Source organism: Perognathus longimembris, chromosome 10, assembly GCF_023159225.1.
Source record: "Perognathus longimembris pacificus isolate PPM17 chromosome 10, ASM2315922v1, whole genome shotgun sequence".
In the NCBI taxonomy this organism is placed as follows: domain Eukaryota; kingdom Metazoa; phylum Chordata; class Mammalia; order Rodentia; family Heteromyidae; genus Perognathus; species Perognathus longimembris.
Genome location: NC_063170.1, coordinates 59073504 through 59095059, shown reverse-complemented (window position 1 = coordinate 59095059; position 21556 = coordinate 59073504). Strand labels below are relative to the sequence as shown.

The window sequence follows — 21556 nt, the reverse complement described above, 5'->3', positions numbered from 1 at the left end:
CTTTCATGGTTTTTACCATGATGCGCCTGACCTGAGGTTACAAAACCTCTGAAAATCATCCACCAGGCTTTAAGTGCATGTGTGTTGGTTACTGCACATGGTTTTATCCACACACCTCCCCCCCATCTCCATGTATAAAATTTGTTTCATTTCTCACTCAAGTACTGTTTTGAATGTCTAGGTTCTCAAAAAATCCCAGATGTACTTACAGGACTGAGAGGTGTAATCTAGGGATTGTTTTTTCCCACTAAGACAGGATGTGTTTGGTTGAATACAACAGATAGTCCAGTTCAGGAAGGCTTTCAACCGTCCATCTGGCACATCTTCAGTATGTCGGCTTCAAAAGCGATCCCATCCAACTCTCTGCTTTTGTTTTAATGGTGTTGGTTTCTCATTGGTGTACAGGCATAGGATAACTCTAGGTACTGCTAGAATGAAGATTTCCTTCAATATGTCAAGAAGAGGTGACAAAAAGGAAATCATAAGATGCTCAGAAAACCTCTTAGAGCTTTAGGTGGATTGATGGTTGACATATATGTGCTATATATACATATATGGTATATATGGCATATGACATATATATGTATATAATCTTCTCTGTGGCCGTGCATATAGCAAGTGGTAGTTGGTATATCCTAGGAGATGTGTTTCCACCAACGAGAATGAGGTAAAGTTAACTTCCCCTGAATCTCATGACTCTTTAGCTTTCAACTGGTCCTGTGTGGCAGGGGTATTATGGTGGGAAAGCTGTGGAGAACAGAGCATTAAGTGTTCATTTCATTGAGCTGTTTTTATATTTTTAAAGACCTGAAGTTAATTCACTCATTTGCATGAGATAAGACTTCTGGGGTTAACCAAATGTCAGGTTCCTTGGCTTTTGGCCATAAATATTTCAATACGTAGGCTCTGATTGGCAATTTAGTGACTGTTCCCCAAGAATCAATTAATTCTTAATAAATAACTGTTAGTTGGTAGAATCTCCTGAAACTTAACATCTGTGTTGGAGGAAGTGCTTAGCATGTAATAAAGGAAATTCCTTGTGGTTAAAAAAAATTGGGAATCTCTTGCCTATGGCTTCTGAGTCCATAGATGATAAAACCAGCTATAATTCACCTAAGGAGTTCGAAAGCAGATGTGGAAACACTGACATTCTCTGATACTAATCTTATTTGCAAAATTTAAAAGTCAGCATTTCTAGTGCTTTTGTTTCAGATACGGTACATTTTACGTTTTAGTCCCATGTTTTACAAACATTAATCATATGGAAAGAAAAAGATGATGAATTTTAACACTACAACGATAATGTCTGTGACTCAACAACAGAAATTGTTGTGAGTGGAAGCACCAAAAAACAAAACAAAACAACCCAACAATTCTGTCTTGGGGGAAAAAATGTTTCCCTGAAAGGCCACAGAAAAGATGCATATTCACTAAGAGTAATGAGAGGCAAGCTTTAGTAGTGGAAGATTGTTTTTTATAAAAAGGATTTTCTAAAACGAGTGCAGTTAAACTGTTGAGGAGACTTCATTGTTGAAAAGAATAAACACTGTGTGTGGCAAACACTAGGGAGAGGGAATTGCTAGAGATGATAACGTGAACTGATTCTCAGATGCAAAAAGCATTTCACCTAGGCATTCTGCAACCAGCATTTCCACTGGAGTGAGAGGAAGCTCAGGGAACCTTCTAGAACCTACCAGTGCACAGTAATATTTACTTGGAAGCCTTTGACCTAGACTCATGTTGTGTGTGTTGGCCTTTTGCTATTATTCTACCTGACTTACACAATGTTGGTTGTGTTGGACCAAATGCTTTCCCAATTGCCAGACTAAGATCTGGAATTGTGTGCCAGGATCTTGTGGCTGTGAAGTAAGATTGTTCTTCCCTCCCATCTGTGGCTAGCCAAGCTGATGTTCTTGGGTAGCTTCTTTGACCTTCTATCCACCAGGGGTCCACATTTCAGACTCCATTTTGACCTTAGAGGACAGATCACTGCAACCTAGAGGCCTTCCTTCCATTTCTTACCTATCCCTGCCTGCCCCCATCTTCTTTGATTACTTTTTTCCCCCTTCAAACTTAACTATGCTTGGGTATTTTTTATGATTTTCTATTAAATACTTAATAGAAGTATTAATTAACTTGTGCATAATTAAATGCCACTGACAGTTTGCTTTTTTCTATCCCTTCGAATTGCATTTCCTGGAGTATAAGTCTATGTAGAAAGGGAACTTTACATTGTTCTTTATAATAATAGGTAAAAAATAGTTACTAGCTGCAGCCGATGGGAACCTAAGACAGATGTCAGAAGGCAGGACAGTGGTGTGAGCAAGAACTTTTATTTACCTGCTTTCTAAAGAACCCAGTGGCCATGGAGTCTCCATTAAATCTGCTTAATTGTGTCCCCAAATCAGCCAGTGCGAATGACTATATTCCAACAAAAACTTTTATCTGTAGTTACCTAAGGTATTTTCTTCATCTCATGAAATATTTTGCTTTGATTTCCTCCCCTGACTTTAAAAAACATAAAATCTTTTCTTAGCTTATGAGGTATATAAAAGTTGGTAGCAGATGAGATTAAGCCCATAGACCATAATTTATGACCTCTGGTATAAAGTCCCCTCTGCTTATCAAAGGAGGGAGTTTTCTATCTGTGTTAAGAAATGGACCTTCATGATTGTAAACCACCATACACCTATGTTTATCACAGCTCCAACCACCATAGTGAAGCTACAGAATCATTCCAGGTACCTACTAACGGATGAATCAACAAGGAAAACGTGAGATATTTACACATATACAGATACATGTACATACTGGGTAGTGTGACTCAGCCACAAAGAAGAATGAAATCAGGTCATGCCCAGCAAAATGGATGGAACTAGAGATTATCATGTTCAACAAGTAAGCCAGACTCCAAAAGACAGATACCACATGTTTTCTCTCATGAGCAGAATCTACAAAGGAAATAACATGAATGTAAAGAGGGGCCATAGGATCCGGGTGCATTGTACACATTTATGGAAAGGTCATAATGAAGCCCATGTTCTAAAAACTGGAAGGAAGTTTAAAAGGGGGATAAGAAGGAATCATAGAGGGGATGGAAATGATATAAGTGTGTTATGGAAATATCACAATGAAATTCCTCACTTTGTACACTAATATATAGTAATAAAATAATTCTTACTGAATGGACTTTACCATGTATTCATTGCTAACCCAGAGCCCAAGTGAGGCTTTGTCTTGGGGTAAGGGTTGAAATGGGTTTGCAAAGAGGAGACTTTTCTTATTACACAGTCATTACATTCTGTTGTTGTGTCTACTTAGTGACTCAAGTCTAGAATTTTAGGAACTAATGCCTTTGGCATTATTCTTGCAAAGAGACATGTCCTGGAGACAGACACAAACAGCACTCACATGAAATGAGAGAGGAAAGAGTATTCTTCAAGCTACTGTGGTCAGTGAGTAGGGAGAGGGAAGAAAGACAGAATGGCTATTTTTAGTAATGAAGCAGAAAAGAACTTTTGAGATAAGATGCTAGCAGAAACTTATATACCACCCAACCCTGATCCTGTTTTCGTAACGTTGAGCAGAACCTTAGCTTATGTCACTGAGTCCCTCTCCTTAAAGAGACTTTCTTTGCTCTCTGTAGGTCACTTGGTTCCAGAAGTTTCTAAAGTCATTATTCCTTCCCTATGCAAAAGAAATAAGGAAAGTGTGTGATCCCAGAGCCCCACCTCTCTAACCTCTTTTTGTCTTCTGTTGTGGGTCTTCATTAAATTTTCAAATAAGGCTATTTTTTGTTTGTTTTACTTGGCCTGTATTACATCAGTTCTTCATACAATTGACACAAGATTCTATAGTTACTTTGACAAAATTCTATATATAACATTCTGGACTACCATGACTTTCTCACTTAACTTGAGATAGAAAGTGAGAATAAAAAATGTAAATACTCTCAATATGCTATTATTCTTATTATATATTCTCATTTTAAAAACCCACTAAATTCTAAGGAAAATAAGTTACGTAGCAGGGAGTCATTAGTATATAGCATTTATTGGGTAACAGATATTACTATAACCTGAAAACAATCAGTCTTCACATTCCTAACACACAAAAAAAATATTGTTTTAATTTCAAAACAGCTTCTTAAAACAAAGTTGTTTTTCCAAGTCGCTTTACTTTCCAGTATTAACATGAAGCAAGAAACTTGATAGCAGGAGAATTAGCTGGTATGTTCTGAAGTCTGGTAGTAGAGTTGTTAAATAATTACCCAAGTTAGGGGGAAAAAGATCTGCTCGCAAATTCTGACCTAGCCTGTCAGTACCTTGTGAGCTTTGGAAACGTATGTCACATTTTAAGCCTTAATTTTCCCACCTGTAGATGGGGATAAAAAAGTACTGTCTTTTGGGTGCCAGTGGCTTATGCCTATAATCCTAGCTACTGAGGAGGCTGACATCTGAGGATTACATTTCCAAGCCAGCTTGGGCAGGAAAGTCTTTGAGAGTGTTATCTCCAATTAACCACCAGAAAACTGGAAGTGGTACTATGGCTCAAAGTGGTAGAGTGCTAGCCTTGAGCCGAAAGAGCTCAGTCAGGCACAGCGCCCAGGTTCTGAGTTCAAGAACCATGACTGACACAACCACCCCCCACAAAAAAAAGTGTCCTCATTACTGTGTGAACTGAGGATGCTGATGTTTACAAGATGCCTTTGTGTTACATGGGCTAATAAAATAGTTCTTAGCACCAGATATGGCAATAATAAAATAATGTTCTCTTTCTTCCTGGTGTGTATATACACCAAAGTCAACAGTATTGCAAGCGATTGTTTTGTTCACTGCCTGAGTGGAGTTAAATATTAGAAGACATTTAACTCTCGGAGTCAAAGGTTGCTTTACATGCCCCTTTCCACACTCTGCTGTGCAGTTCCAAATAGTTTTCTCCTGTGTCAAAAGGAAGTGGGCACCAAGTTCATGTGCGTAATATGAGAATTTGGATGACTTCACGTTGTCGAGCCTTTGTGGCCCTTGATTCTCTTAAAGTTGCTCCGATGGAGAGAACACTGACTCACATTCTCACACCTTGTAACAGAAGCTCAGGGGTTTTTTCCCCTCCAGTTTTTATTAATTTGGGGAATGGAAATGGATGAATGAGCCCTCCTGCATGTTGCTCGCTCCTGAGTTTCTGTAGGTGAAGGAGCTGATTGCAGATGGCACATTTCCTCTTGCTCTCTCTGCCTCTTTCATCCCTTTCCTGCCTTCACCTAGTTTCGACACCTGGAGATGGATGGTGAACTATACCAATGGGCCTCCAGCTCTCTGGCTCACCCATCTGGGAGGTGAAGTGGATTGTGATGCGATAGCATTGAAGGATGAAGAGGAAAAGATTAAGAGAAAATTAAATGGAGCCTTGAGTCTATACGCTGGTGGTATTCTGTCCTTTGACCACGTCATTTGGAATGAAGCAAATTTTATGCATAAATGGCTTCTAAAGCCATTGGGATTTATGTATCACCAGTTCAATTGTGATATTTCTACTCAGTGATCAAGCCAGAATTTGAATCCTGATCTCTTTGTTTCCCTCCACCTTAGCCAATTCCTTAATGATTGACACTACGATAGCTTTTAAGACTAGGAGCCAGAATCCCTCATCATTTTAGGCTAAAACTTTTAAAACACTGTCAGAACCCAATCAGGACCAAGGTGTAAGACAAACATCATTAAAGTAACCCCTGTGTGTAGATTCAGTGGGGGCCAGATATGTATTTCTTCTATTCCATGGAAGCGGCTTGATTTAGTATAGTAGCTTTAGAAGCTCAGCTTTCTCTTTAGCTTTTTCTGACCCTCAATTTACTCATGGATAGGTGGTTAGGATCTATTGCTAGAATTGATATAAAGTGACTTCGTATTTTTTTTTTTTTTGGTCAGTTTTGGTTCTTGAACTCAAGGCCTGGGTGCTGTCTCTGAGCTTTTGTGCTCAAGGCTAGCGCTCTACCACTTTGAGCCACAGCTCTAATTCTGGTTTTCTGGTGGTTAGTTGGAGATAAAAAGTCTCATGATCTTTCCTACCTGGGCTGGCTTAGAGCCACAGCCCTCATCTGCATCTAGCTCATAATTTAGTAGTATTTTTGTGTATGTGTGCTAGTATTGGGGCTTGAACTAAGGGTCTGTGTGCTGTCCATTAGGTTTTTTTTTGTACAAGGCTAGTCTTCTACCACTTTGAGCCACAGCTCTACTTCTGGCTTTTTGGCAGTTAATTGGGAATGAGAGTGTGATGAACTTTCTTGTCTAGGTAGGCTTTAAACCACGATCCTCAGATTTCAGCCTCCTAGTAACTAGGATTGCAGGCATGAGCCACTGGCGCCTGGCAGGTTTAGTAGTACTTAGCAATGTTATCATGACCTATCAGAAGCCGTCTGATGTAATCTTTGGACTGTATGTCAAGGACATTCTAGCTTCCATAAAGAAAAAGCAAGCAAGGGCTGGGGTGTGGCTCAGTAATAGAGCTCTTGCCTAGCAAGTGTGAGGCCTTGAGTTCAAATACTGCGTGGGGCAGGGGTGAAGAGCGAGTAGTTCCTTCTCTGCACTGAAGTGGGTTCTTCAGCCTTTAAGAATAAAAAATTTTCATTTTCAGCCCATGAAGCGTGTATGGCATCCCCAGATTGTGTTTCTTCTAGTTCCCTTTGGTAAGAATAACCTGTCTTGAAACTCTTAAGAATTTTTAAAGTTCTCTCTTTAAAAGTTACCAGCCCAGTACCGCTGTGTAACACAAGTTTTAAGTGTGCTTCTAGAAACCTATCTTCCCTATCTGAGTCCTGGGGTTGTGTGTATGTCAATAGCAAGAAGCCTCATTTTGTCTTATTGTTCTTTTATTGTTATTTCCAAGTGTGAACCTAGAGTATTTGTCTTGATGAAAGCATTGCATTTCTCCAAAAAGTTTCAGCACATGCTGTCTCTTTGCATTCTTTCTTGTTTACCCCAAGGTATAGGATTCCTTCCAATATATTGTAAAATAAAAATAACAACAAACTAGCTGTGCCTATCATTAAAGGACACTGAAATCTTACACTGTTTTCCCTCTCATGTCAGACTGGCCTCTTTCAATTCTAGATACTTCTTCATTCAGATCAGCTCCTTATGTTGAATTTTGCTGAGAAGAACAAAGAGAAAAGAAAAAATCTGGGCAATTCTGTGAGAACCCCTGAGCAGCCAACTTTCTCCTCTGCTGCCTGTGTTTTCTTTTCCTGTCTCCTTTTTCTCTCCCACCTTCCCCCATATTTACTTTCTTCTCTCTCCTTTCTCCCTCCTCTCTTGCTCTTTCTCTCACATACTCTTCTCTTTCTCTCAATTTGAATCTATCTACTTTTTGTTTTGTTTTGTTTTGCCAGTCCTGGGCCTTGGACTCAGGGCCTGAGCACTGTCCCTGGCTTCTTTTTGCTCAAGACTAGCACTCTGCCACTTGAGCCACAGCGCCACTTCTGGCCATTTTCTATATATGTGGTGCTGGGGAATCGAACACAGGACTTCATGTATATGAGGCGAGCACTTTTGCCCCTAGGCCATATTCCCAGCCCTACTTTTTTTTTTTTTTAAACTGAGTTGGTAACCTTCTCTTCTCTTAGTCTTAGCACAGGTATGGTTTAATTTCTCTGGGCCTTTTAACTCCCTTTTTTTTTTTTTTTTTTGTTAAGTGGTTAATTTGAGATAAGTGTCTCATGGACTTTCCTGTCTGGTTAGAACCTTGATCTTCACATCCAGCTTTATCGCATAGCCTTTTTGTTTGTTTGGTTTGTTTTTTGTTTTTTTTGCCAGTCCTGGGGCTTGAATTCAGGGCCTGGGCACTGTCCCTGAGCTTCTTTTGCTCAGGGCTAGCACTCTACCTCTTAAGCCACAGCGCCACTTCTGGCCTTTTCTGTTTATGAGGTACTGAGGAATTGAACCCAGGGCTTCATGCATGCTAGGCAAGCACTCTACTACTAAGCCACATTCTCAGCCTTCTTTTAACTCATTAAGTAGCCAGAGATTTTCCACTGTGGATTAGCCAGGCACTTGGACTGGGACCCTGTTAGCATTGTATCTGACAATGGCCAATGGCTACAAGGAGAAATGAAGCCAGGTTTGACCACCACCCATCCCTTTAGAGGGTGCAGTGATTTCATTCGCCTGTAGTTTAGTGGGAGGCAGATAGTGGTGTCTCTGAATATGATCCTAGGAGACAGCTTTGTCATGTGCATAGTATCACCGTAGTCACCTTCCAGCTTTTTACGACTGCCATGGTTTCGGAGTGCACCCCCCCCCCCCAATCTACTTTTTGACTAGTCTGTTTCATAGCATGATAGGATTTGTATTAAAAGCATGTGTACACAAGGACTTTTGTGTTTTAGGGGAAGTTACTCTGTGCTGTGCTTTAAGGATGCTCCCTGCTGAGAACGGCATCCCGAAACGGATGTCAACCAAGGGAGATTCATTCATTCCATACGTTTTTCTAATTTCAAAAAATGTACACCGTCAATATTTTTTTTTCTTAATTGAACAGTTTGTGGAACAGACGGGTGCTTTAATTATGGTGGTCTAAATTTACACACATTGCAGTGGTATTTTGCTACATTAATTACCTTACTTGTCAAGAGTAACAGGTAATTACTACATCAACTCACCCTCCTGCAGTATAGGGAAGCATAACTATTTGAACAGATACAACAAACCAGAGCAGGGCCACCCCATACATACCTCAGCCTCCGTGGAGGGATGTCAAGCCTGCTGTGTGTGTGGAATAAGCCAGGTGGAGACAGGCTCACCCTCTCGTTATAGCTGCCCACCGCAGGCACAGATCTGGAAGAAGCCCTCCATCTCCGCCAGTGGTATGTGAAGCAAAACAATTCCTGATGCACACTGAGCTTGCTCACCCCTCCTCTTGGAATGTGTTTCGGAGACACGCCCTAGACGTAAATCAATGGACAACCCTGAATGGCTGCTTTTGGGAAGCTCAGGGCATTTCAATGACTTTCCTTGTAATTACAGAAAAGTGATTCGGGAGAGTCGACTTTAAATATTCATTCACTTTGTGTCCTGCAGTTGAACTTCTAACCAATTCTTTGGCTGCCTTACAGAGAACATTTATCCTATATTCTGTTGGATGGCCAGGTACAACTCATTCAGTTAGTTCCTTCTCCAGGGCCTTCGGGTCAGGTTTTCTGACAGGTTGTGTGAAAATCCTACTTTATCACTTGTTGTTCATGGTGGTGGTGGTGTATGTATGTATGTTCTAAAGCACGGGTGTCTTGGAGCATGTAGAGCAAAATCCAGCAGTATTAAGTCCTTAAGCTGCTCAGGCTTAGAAAGAAAAGGTCTCCTCGGCTTTGGGGTGTGTTACTGAATATACACAATGACAGAATGTGGGTGGACCCTCCTAAAAGGCTTGGTCCCCTTTTCATCTAACACCCATGACAAAGTTGCCTCCATGGCGGTCATAGACGCTTGCAAGTGAGTTTTGAGAGCGGTCCAGGCTGGAGAAGCTCAGCTTACGAAGAAGTGGGGGACCTGCTGTCTTTCTGACACCTGCCAGCAAGAGTGGGTGGCACTAGGAGCAGTGGAAGTTGAGATCAGCTTCGCCTAGGAGGGCTTTCAAAGGTGGGTGTGCCCTGCTGGGTGCGGCTATCTGGTATAGACAAGCTTTCAATCCAGTATCACTTCTGATGGCCAAAATCCCATCATAGATGCGTTTGTATCATTTTAGTCTTGTCACCTATCATTCATTGCAAGCCACTCTGGGGTGTGTCGTTTGTTATAACTTCAAATGATTGAGGTTTTCTTCTTTAAAAAAATCTATCGTTTGTGGCACTGAGATTGAATTCAAGGCTTCACACTTGCTAAGTAGGTGCTCTACCACTTGAGCCACATCCTTAAGTCCATTTTTTGCTTTATTTTCCAAATAGAGCCTTATAGTTTTGCATCATCTCAGCCTCAGACATATCTTCACATACATACCTTCTCCTTAGCTTGCATGGATGGCTTCCATCACCATGCCTAGTGATGGGCTGAGGTGGAACATCACTTAAGGTTTTGCCTAGACTGGCCTCAAAATGAAATCCTCCTACTTGCTCCTCTCCTGGGATTACTGACATGCATCAATGCATGTACCTGCTTTCTTTTCCCCTTTATCTGAAGGATGGCAAAATATTATTGAAGTTGGTAATTCATTGATTCAACAACTATCTGTCAAATGCCTGTTGCATGACTGTCATTGTCCTCTGGGCACAGCCCAGGGTCACTAGAGAGGGAGGTAACAGCATGGGAGAAATGAGCCAGACCCCGCCTGCATGGGCTTGGCTGTCTTGCAGAGAGAAGCAAAGGCAGGCAAATGGAAGGAAGAAGCAAGGTACATGTTCAGGACAGCGCATGTGCCCTGGGGCCACTTGAATAATCTGTGTGGAGAAGGTCCACTGGAAAAGCTGACTTGTGACTTAGGTGCTAAAGGTTAAAAATGATCTCTGCCGACAATCCAAGCAAGGGCCTTCCATAAGTGAGAATGATGAAGGCCAATCCTCAGAGCTGGGAGACAGCGGAGGATAAATGAGGTTGCTCGATGTGGTGACTGGAACTATGGATACCATAGGTCCCTGTGCCCCATGGCAAAGCTTTGGCTTCCCCTGCAAACAGCTCAGCTGGTCCTGCTGGCGGGCAAAGCTGCCTGGGTGGGCTGCGGTGGCATCCTGACAAACGCTGGAAGCAGGGCCGCCTACAACCTGCGGCCTCAACCACCACTCGCAGCAACAGCAGCTGCTGGCCATAAGGCTTTCAGAGGCCCCTTGGGGGATTCTGAGGATCGCGTGACTTGGAAAGTCTGGGTAGGGCGTGAGTGCTGGGAAGTACCTGTGAGTTCTCCAGGACGCCCTGGTCCTGAGCAGTGAGAAGACAGAGACTCTGAGAAGATTGCAGGTACTTGGGACCCAACGCCAGCAGTCCCCTGGGCCTTTTGATCCTGTTCTAATCTTCTCTCTTGGTGACATTGTAGTGTGGATAAAGAAACACACCTCACGGGGGAGATTTGCCAGATGATGACTGTCATCATGGAGGCCTGGGAGGGTTTGTAAGAAGGACGTGTACTTCGGTCTGTGACCTGAGGCAACTGGGTTTGCCTGGGTATTGATATTCTCCGATAATGTAGGAAAGCAATTTGAGTGTGAATAACTTACCCCTCAGCCCTGTCCGCAGTACAAAACAAATGTTTTTGTCTTTAGGGACACCATGGAGATACCCCCAGCACTGTAGTTCTCTCACTTTTCCATAGAAGATGGGCTACTTAAAAGCTGATGTTAGCCTCTTCCCACTAGCAGTGCCAATGGAGAATCTTATCTGTCCGACCCTCCCCCCCCAGTCATGGGTACCTGCCCAGCTTCCACTCACCTTCAGTGACCCAAGGTCTTCTGAGAAGCCATTTCTGACCTCTTGTCCTGGGATCCAGTCTCAGTTATTTTTCTGTGCTATGGTTGGGGTTTCCTGGTAGATGTGGCTTTGGGAAACCCTCACCTGTCTCAATTTTGCACTTTAAGTGTAGTTTCTGCTGTGTGGTTAAGTGTTGAGAAAGTAACTCACCTGTGCCACTTCCATCTGAACTCCTGATTGGTTGTTTTCATTCACAATAGCTGATTATTGCAAGATGTGATGGTCTTTCCTAAAAGGAGGATACATTGAGCACTAAGACATGGAGTTGTGATGGAAAAGTGGAGGCCAAGCCAGGAATTGAGTGTTAATATTTAAGGTGGGTCTTCATGAGGGCCTCAGTGAGGCGTGTCCTGTCTTAGTCAGGATGTGTTGAGCTAGCTGCTGTGACAGGTAAGCCGGATTTTGGTATCAACGTGTAACTGTTGAATCTCCTCCACTATGGGAAAGAGGGAAAGGCATTCCAGTAGACCCATTATCTCAGAGGAATTGAGTCTTGTTCTTGCTCTCACCCCACTGAGCAGAAATCAGTCTCACAGTCCTGACATAACACAAGGGAAACTGGGTATGTGAGCTTCTCAGGTGCCTAGGAAGAAGAGATGCAGGCTGGGCCTTTGTGGCTCACATCTGTAATCCTAGCTACTCAAAAGGCTGAGATCTGAGGATCATAGTTCAAAGCCAGCCCAGGCAGCAAAGTCTGTGAGACTCATCTCCAAATAACCACCAGAGAACCAGAAGAAGAGTTGTGGCTCAAAGTGATAAGAGTGCTAATCTGGAGCAGAAAAGCTAAAGCCTTGAGCTTCAGACCCATGACTGACAAGGGGTGTATATATGTGTGGAATGAAGTCAGCTATCATACTGTTTCACTGTGGTTTTAGATACTGAGGTCTAATAAAACAAAACTGAGTGACTTCTGTTCTTGTAACACGCTAATCCCCAATCACCCTTGATATCCCAGGACCCAAGAAGACTGGCAGCCTGTGATGATACTTAAGTTTTACATATTATGGGTAGGGTGTCTTTCTCTAAGTTCCCACTAAGAGTCTGTCTTCCTGGGGGTGTTTGTAGGCCATAGCTTGCAGTTGTACCATCAGGAAATGCTAACCCACATGGTGGGCGTGTCTACGCTGCAGGGGCTCTCATTGGTAGGATCTATCTGTGTGCTGTACTTGGCGATACTTTTCTCCTCTGCTCTTCTGGAGTTCACAGCCCTGGTGAAAAGAGGTTGCTGGGCCCAGCACACACCTTCCCACGTCCCATTGCAGTAGCCTTGTTTGAGACCAACCATGGCAGATAAACAGTAGTTGCTTACCTCCCCTCCCTCCCCCCCCCCCACCCCGCCACTGATCTCTTTATTTCCTCAGAAAGTGACATGAGAAATTCTTTGTAATAGTTACAGTGGAGGAAAATGGGTGATATACTAGTTACATTGTGGTGGTGCATCTGTTGTTGTTGTTATTGTTAGAAAGATGTTGTTTCTCCATGGTTATGCTGACCCTGGTGGCTTTCAGGACAGAAGCTGCCATCTTTACCTTCCTCCTTGCCTCTCTTGCAGCTTTCCACCCTGAATCACTGGCTTCGTAATGCCAGAAGAGATATTGTTGCTGTTCTGGATGCTGCCAGGCCCAGACACTGGGGCTCAGGAGGACTGTGGTTCTTCCTTCTATGGTGTGTGTGTGTGTGTGTGTGTGTGTGTATGTGTGTGTGTGTGTGTGTATGTATGTGTGTGTTGACTGTAGGGCACACCGGTTTCTGGCTGTTGGGAGTCACAGGGCAGTAGAAATGACACCTTCTCCCAGTTGACAGAACTCCTCCCTCCTGCACAGAAGGTGCCTGTCAATCAGGCGTTTTCTGTCCCAGCTTCAAAGCAGGCAGTGCATTTGGGGTAAATATTTATGAAATGCCAAACTTCATGATCAAGATGCATTTTATTTTTTAATGAGCAAATGAGTCAGAATTTTTTGAAGTTATTAAAAGACAAATGGTGGTGTGCTATCATTGAGAAAGAGGAGAAAGTATAATCTGGCATCTAGCAATTTATTTATAGCCATAATCCGTAAGCAATCAGTATCTTTAAACAAGATTAGTTAATTTCTCTTAAAGCCTTAAAAAGTACAAAAATTCGAATTTATTGAGGAAACCACATTAAGAGGACTTCTAAAAAATTAGGTGGTCTGTTCAGTGGCTTCTAGAAACTGTTTTGGTCCTGTGAGATGACACAAATTTCTATTTTCAAGATACTTCTAGTCTGGAGGAAAGTCTGGCAAACATCATTAATAAAATGCGTGTTCTCAGATGTGAATGTCATTTTAGAGGTCAATTTGTTTTGGAAAATCTGGAAAGCACAGACAACCCCCCCCCACACACAAATACAAATCTCATCCTATCCCCTAAAATTCTAAAGAGAAATATTATCGAATCCCATTCTTCTAGGGAAAATAGTATTAGTTTTACTTTTTCTATTCTTTATTGGTGCCTATTTCTATACAATGGGAATTATTACAGATAATTTTTGTCTTATTTTATGTCACATTATAACAAGCACTTGCACACATTTTTTCCATTTCCAATATTGTTCATAAATGACTATAAGATATTCCGTTGTCAGACTGGACTATCATTTACTTGCTTTTGCTCTGGTTTGATTGACATTTCAAGTACAACAGATTGATGAAATTTATCCATTTCGTGTCTCAAATTATCTTGCTCACTTAATAGTTGCAATAAAACAATGGGAAACAGGCTTCTTTAAAAAAGAATGTTTTCTGTCTATGTATATAATATCTGAGCTTTGTTATCCTTTTTCAGAGTGAACAACTCCTTGTCAGACCTTCTCATTTTTGAAGGATTAGTGTTCAAATATATTTGATTTGATTTTCTTCTGGCATTGTCAATCCCTGGACATATAGCTCCTACCATGAAATTGGTTAACAGGGAACACCCTCAAACCTAAGAGAACAATTTGGTTTTAATTTGGAGAACTTCATGCCTCACTTTGAAACTTTGAGAGGATATTGGCAGTCTTTTCAACACTCCCAGCTCCAGTGATGTCTGGGAAGGAATGCATTTGTAATTTTGCTTTAAAAAGCAACAACAAAAAAAGGTAAAAAGGTATCTCCTTGAGTGAGAGGTCTTAAAGACAACTTAACCTATGTAAAATCAGCACGGGCATTGACGGTCCTGGCAGAAATGCTTCAGTTCTTCTCTGGGCCACAGTGGTTGCTTGGAATGTCGCAGCTGGTGCCTTGCGTGGGTGCCTGAGCCCTCTGAAAGGTGGCAAGGCAGGAGGAAGCCAGCGGTGGGGTCAGACCTCTGCTGGAAGCCCAGCCCTGCCAGCTGCCATCTCTTAAACTTTCGACAAAGGGACCCCCTCCCCCTTGACATCAGTGATTCATTCCTGGTGGTCAGATATTCCAAGTGAAAATGCTAACCAGAGCCTATTTCCCATTATTTCACAGAGGAAAAATTATAATATGTGCAAATTTGCAGAAACGCCCAAACACTTGTATTGCAGAAGTTGGCAAATGATGGCCTTTTATGTCTGGTCCACAACTTGTTTTTGTAAATAAAGTTTTATTGGAACACAACAGCACGCATTTGTTTACATCTTGTCTCTGACTGCTTTCCTACTATAATAGCAGCACTGAGCAATTGTGTTAGAAAGTGTAAGACTGCAAACTCTAGAATATTCTCTGTATTTGCCTTTACAGAAAAGTCTCTCCAACTTGTTTTTTTTTTTTTTTTTTGGCCAGTCCTGGGGCTTGGTTGGACTCAGGGCCTGAGCACTGTCCCTGGCTTCTTTTTGCTCAAGGCTAGCACTCTGCCACTTGAGCCACAGCGCCACTTCTGGCCGTTTTCTGTATATGTGGTACTGGGGAATTGAACCCAGGGCCTCATGTATACGAGGCAAGCACTCTTGCCACTAGGCCATATCCCCAGCCCTCCAACTTGTTCTTAAAAGATGCCTTATTTATATTACAGTGAGGATGACAATGGGTTGAAGGCCTTGATTACTCAACCATATAGTCTTCACATGTATGTTGTTTCAAATTGTAGCTCTTTATTTTCTAATCACCAAGAACTTACTGAAGCTCATTACTTCTCTTACTGCAGTAACTTTGTTGTTGTTTTTGTTGCTGGCTTTTCAACACTGACAAGGTTGGAAAGTTTCTGACATTCTACTGATTGTTGCAACTTAAGATTTTCTCAGTCACATTGTTCATATGTTGGAGTGGGTTAAGGCATGCCATGCAGGATTCTTTTCTTTGGTCACCAATAGGTAAGATGTCAGACTTAGAAATCGACACTTTTGGTGAAGCCTGGATTTGACAGCCAATATATGTGCAGTGAAGACAGTGTCACCAGATCAGCATTTGTGACAGTCACTTCTGTTTCACCCCTTAGAGTCTCAGTGTTCCCATCCAAGAAATGGGAGGAGTGTTCCTCCTGGTTAGCTGAAGGAGAAAGACAGGCATGTCTGACACATTTTTCAACTGTCTTGCCAGGTGCTGGTGGCTTAAGCCTGTACTACTCAAAAGGCTGAGCTCAGATCTGGGTATCATGGTTCAAAATCAGCTGGGGCAGAAAAGTCTGTGAGACTCTTACCTTCAATTCACCATCAAAAAGGCAGATCTGGGGGTGTGGTTCAAGTAGTAGAGCATTAGCTGTGAGAGAAATAGCCAAGCAAGAGCATGAGGCTCAGAGTTCAAGCTCCAGTCTCCAATAATGTCAGGCAGGCAGGAAAGCAGTCAGGCAAGCACGCACACACACACACACACACACACAGAGCTGTTAGTTCTCATTTGTTCTATGCTTATTTTGTCAAAGGGAGCCATTAACAAAAAATCAAATATCTTCAGAGGTGGGTTTTTTTTTTTTCTTTTCAAATTGACAATATTTGTCCTACTTAGGGCTGCTGAGCAACTCGGGTAGAAGCCAAGAAGAAATTTAGCCAGGTCTATGGTTTTGGAATAAGAAATGCTGGGCTTGGATACAGCACATACTTAACAAGCCTTAGGATTAGTCTTCAACACAGAAAGAAAAGAAAGGAAGAAAGAGAGGGGGAGGGAGGGAGGGAAGGAAAAGACAAATTTTAAAAAGGAAAAGGCTGTGTGTAAATGAAGTTAGGGCTGAGCTATTGCTCAGCAGCAGAGTATTTGCCTGGCATGTATGAGGCTCTGGATTCCACCCACATGGGTGCAGGCCATGAGACAGACAGGGGGCAGCTCTATCAGCAGGTCTGCTTCTAGGGCAGGTCAGAGCCTGGCGCTGGCCAGTGAGTTGCAGGCTAGTTTGCCTCTGCACCTTGTGGCTTCTTGGGGACTTGAGCTTGTCACAAATGGTGATTTCATGGGACCTCTAGGTTCTCAGTGGAAGCAAGAGAGTAGGCACAGGCGATGGTGTAGGAGACCCCCCCCCCCCTCACCGCAAGAGTAGAATGAAAGCCTCATGTACCCATAAGGACTTGTTCACATGACCCACAGCTGCAAAGGATGCTGGGAAGGCATTCCAGCTTGCTGCCCAGGAAGAAGGAGAAAGAGATCTCACAGATCTTTCTTAGATTTTTATGGAGGATAAATGCTTACCACGAACAAACTGCCCAGAAATAGTGATGATCTGGGAATCTGTCTGTAGCTACCTACCCAGGGAAGTAGCATTTGCAAACAATATTGCTGGTTTGGAACACTTTATTTGAGAACTTGTTCAACTATATTTAAAAAATTAGCCTAAAGTATGAATCTGCTTCCCATGTGTTGTATACCATGTAGACCCATTGGCATTCAGAACGTAGAGATCTATCTCAAGTAGGTTTAGAAATACATAGTTAGGAAATATTGCATGCAATGACATTTTAATTCTGTATCTGTATGGACGTGTATTTATTTTTGCCGTTGTATAAAGTCACGAGTCATGTGCCACGTTGAGTAGAATCCTTCATTCAGGGTGGCAGATAGAACCTTTGTTGAAATACTACCACTATTATTTAATTTGAATTACACGTTCTGCACTGAACCACATCCAGAGCATTTCAATTTTTCAATCCCTTTAATAGATCCAAGCCCACCTTTTGAAAAAAACGGAATCATTTTACATTATGATTGTATGAATATTTTACGATTATAATCACTCTAAAATGAAGGACAAAATTTATCATTCCAAAATAGAAATTTAATTTAAAATAGAAAGAACTTGATTACAAGGCTCAGTAGACTAGACATGAAATATATAGAAAACAAAAATGTCTCCACACACTTTTTGCAGTCATTTTTTTGAGGGGGAACCCCACAACTGTTTTGTAATGTTTCTAAAGATTTATATGTGAAATAGTTTAATCAGACCTCAAACTTGAAGGTTGAAAAAAATACACTAAAACCCTAAACCTTTTGGCCACTCCATGAAAAAAATTAATTAAGTGAATCCATGTTTAGAATCCCCTAAAGGTACTGAACTTGGAGGCAGAAAGTTGCTCCTAACTATGTCATGTTCCAGGGGCATGTGTGTTGCAAAATATTTATTTCCCTTTCCGTGGCCTGTTTAGTTAGTGTGTCTGGCTACCTATCACTTGGTTCTTAACAGTATTTGGGTGCAAAAAACAAGTTGAATTGACTGCGTTTGTTCCCTAATCAGCATTCCTTGATTTTTTTTCTTTTCTCTGATGTTTCTTTGTTAGGTGAGAGTTCAGATTTACTATTCATGAAACACCTATTAGTCAGCGACCATGGTCAGACAAATGGAAGCTAAGCACTGGTTAGTCTGTTGAAAATAAACACGAGGGCTCTCATTAACGTCATTGTTTGAATAATTATTTGAGTGACAGGTCCTGAGCAGCCCTGAAAGCAAGCCGGGTCCTTACTGGAATGAGGGACAGGCTGACAGCCACATCTTGGAGTATGGTCATTAGTGTACCCAGCCATCAATGTCATGGTACTGTGTCAAATTAGTTAGTGTCCCCTTAGCAAGAAAAGCCAGACCTACAAATTATCCTCCCGCCTCCCTCTGCAAACTGTGTTTACAAAACCCATGATCAAGTGCGAGCAAATTATTCACATGGCTCATAAATTAACTAGTTTACAGGCTTATAACATTTTACAAGGAGATAATAAAGGGGAGAAAAGTTTTCCAGTTGCTCTGCCCCAATGGGCACTCGGAGATCGGCTGCGTTTGCCTGACTCCGTGCACAGCTGGTCGGTTTTGTGAAGAAGGGCAAACTCTGGGGGTGTCGGAACAAATGTTTGCAAATGGAGGCTTTGAAAGGAGGCCAGGGTACACCCACCGAAGACGATATAATTAACTTTGTTATCTCATTACTCTGACGAGTCGGTGACAATGTCCTCTTTCTCCTGGTGGCAGTTGCTCATTAGTGAGTTCACTCATTTAAGCAGATCGATTACTCGGCTCTGCCAACTGAAATCATCTGCAAAACATCGCTGGTACTTTCTCATCATTCTTGGAAGCTGCCTTGTTGAAGAGAAATAATGGCAACTGGGCATATCATACAAGAATGATGGTTTGGTTTTGAAGTCTCATTGTTTTCCCTTTGGGGAAAGAAAATATGTTTAAAATCTCATACCCCAAAATATTACAATCTCACATCCAATCAATTTTATTGCCAGTTCCGGGGCTTGAACTCTTGGCCTGGTTGCTGTCCCTGAGATTTTGTGCTCAAAGCTATTTGCTCTACACAGTCAAGCCAGAGCTCACTTCTGGCTCTTTTCGTAGTTTATTGGAAATAAGAGTCTCACAGACTTTCCTCCCTGTGCTAACTTCCAGCCATACTCCTCAGATCTCAGCCTCCTGAGTAGTTAGGTTTTGCAAATGTGAACCACAAATGCCACACAGAATGGAGATTTTTAAGCTGTGATTGTTTGCACACAGTTTGTCCAGCACAGAGGCCTGCTGTCTAGAAGTGTCCAGCTGGACTTTACCTCCTGTTTCTTTATATCCTGTTTGAGCATGTGGATTTTCTCTGTCTTATTTCTCAGGGTGTGTTAGCATTATAGTTATGAGAGCCAATCCTAAGAAAGGAAATTCTACACATTAAAAGGATTGACCTTTTTTTTTTTTTTTTTAATGCCATTACTGGGGCTTGAACTTGGTGCTTTAGAACTGTCCCTGAGCTCTTTTGCTCAGAGCTAGTGCTTTACCATTTGAGCCACAGGTCTACTTTTGGCTTTTTTGTGGTTCATTGGAGATAAGCCTGAACTTTTCAAGCCAGTGCCTCAGCACTGGCTGTGTAACATGGCCACACAGCATTTTTTGCTCTTCTGTTCTAATTCTGTCACACAGAACTCAGATTCGGAGCCAGCGTGTGAACGCTGGTTCTCAAAGCGAATGGACAGAATAATTGGGTGTCCAGTGTGTGAGCAGGAGACCCAGGCCACCGGTCTGAGTTCCTTTGGAGCTGGCCCCTCCTCTCCCTAATGCCTTCTTTCTTCTCCTTTCCTTCCAGTGTCCCGTGTGTTGCAGTCCTGTGACAATATGCGCGCCTCCTGCCAGTGACCCCAGGTTTTTTATGGCTGTGAGACACGTTCAAAGCTCAGGGTAAGTGACAGACACCGCCCGTGTCCTGGGCTGCCGGTGATCTGGCGCAGGGCTGCAGTGGGGACTGGAGGCATACGAAGCAGATCTGACCGTCTCAGGCTGCGTCCAGAGCTCTCCACAGCAGCTTATGGTCTTCACGACTAGGCCCCACTCCTGGGATCCTATTTGTAGGAAGGCGGCCTCATGCTCGAGCCGACAAACTTTGTAAAGGGTCAGAGAGAATTTCTTGTCCCCCCTATGTCTATGGGAACTGCTCAGTGATGCTGAGCTTATAACAGTGCAGCCCGGGACATTTCATAAAGGAATAGGAGGGGCCCTGAATCCCAGGGGAACTTGGTTTACAGAATCAGTGAAGGGCCAAGCACCGTGGCTCACACCTGTATTCCTTGAGAGGCAGAGAGCAGGAGGATTGTAGCTAGAGGCCAGACTAGGAACAAGTTAAACAGATCCCATTTCACTAACTAAAACTGAGTATGGTAGTAGTGTATGCCTATATTCTCCACTATGTGAAAAGCATAGGTACAAGGACTGTGAAGTGAGGCCAACTCTTGGCATAATTAACAGACGTTGTGTTAAAAAGACAAAAAACAAAAATCTTCATCAACAAGTACAGGAGTAGCCAGGCACTGGTGGCTCACGCCTAATCCTAGCTACTCTGGAGGCTGAGATCTGAGGATTGTGGTTCGAAGCCAGCTTGGGCAAGAAAGTCCATGAGACTCTTATCTCTAATTAGCCACCAGAAAACTGGAAGCAACACTGTGGCTCGAAGTGGTAGACAGCTAGCCTTCAGCAAAAGAGTTCAGGAACAGCACCCAGGCCCTGAATTCAAGGCCAACACACACACACACACACACACACACACACACACACACACACGAAAAATGCAGGAGTAATGGCTCCAGTGGTAGAGAGCCTGCTTAGCAAGCTCTATGCCCTGAGTTCAAACCCTAGAACCACCATAAAAAATAAAAAATATAGACAGTTTATAGGGATGCATCAAAGCTCAAAGGTGTGTTCTCTATGAATGTGTTGCCTCAATGGGTCCCAGTCCCTCTGACCTGAGAGAGAGTGCAATGAGAAGGTTCCAGTCTTACTCCCTGGCAGGAGCACTGTGAACATGCAACTCGATGTGACTATGGAAGGATTTAGGGAATAAGGGTGAATTGCCTTGCAGACTTTCTGGCTCACCAAGTCGAGGGCTCTTTCAGCCTCTTTTCAGGCACCCTGGGCTTTAATGAGCTACTCGAGCTAGAGTAACACGGTTTGTTAGACGCTTGTCCTCTGTTACAGTTGATGGGCAGCTGTTGAAATATCTTTTTACTATCAAATCTGGATGGAGGGATGTGCTCAGAGATGATGGCCGGCTAAATGCCAGTGGAGGACGATTAAATTTCCTTTAATCATCAGAATCCAAGAGGACTTTAAGATCTTCCAGCTTTAATGTAGGCCTTAATAAATAATAATGTCTACAAGTATGTTTGAATTTCACAAGTCTTGCATGTCAAAACATATAGACTGGCTGGGCAAATATGCTTCTCCGGACGAGCTGTACTAATTAAGGAGGAAAGCCATACTTA

The 21556-nt window shown here is 42.5% G+C and overlaps 1 protein-coding gene across 1 annotated transcript in view; it reads left to right on the top strand.

Annotated features, from left to right (window-relative positions):
- The window catches only part of LOC125358749 (forkhead box protein P1-like), a 219684-nt gene that overhangs the window by 65692 nt on the left and 132436 nt on the right, over positions 1–21556 (top strand). Inside the window, exon 2 of the mRNA XM_048356159.1 lies at positions 19888–19979. The gene's annotated coding sequence lies outside the window, so the exon portion shown is untranslated. The remainder of the gene's footprint in view (positions 1–19887; positions 19980–21556) is intronic.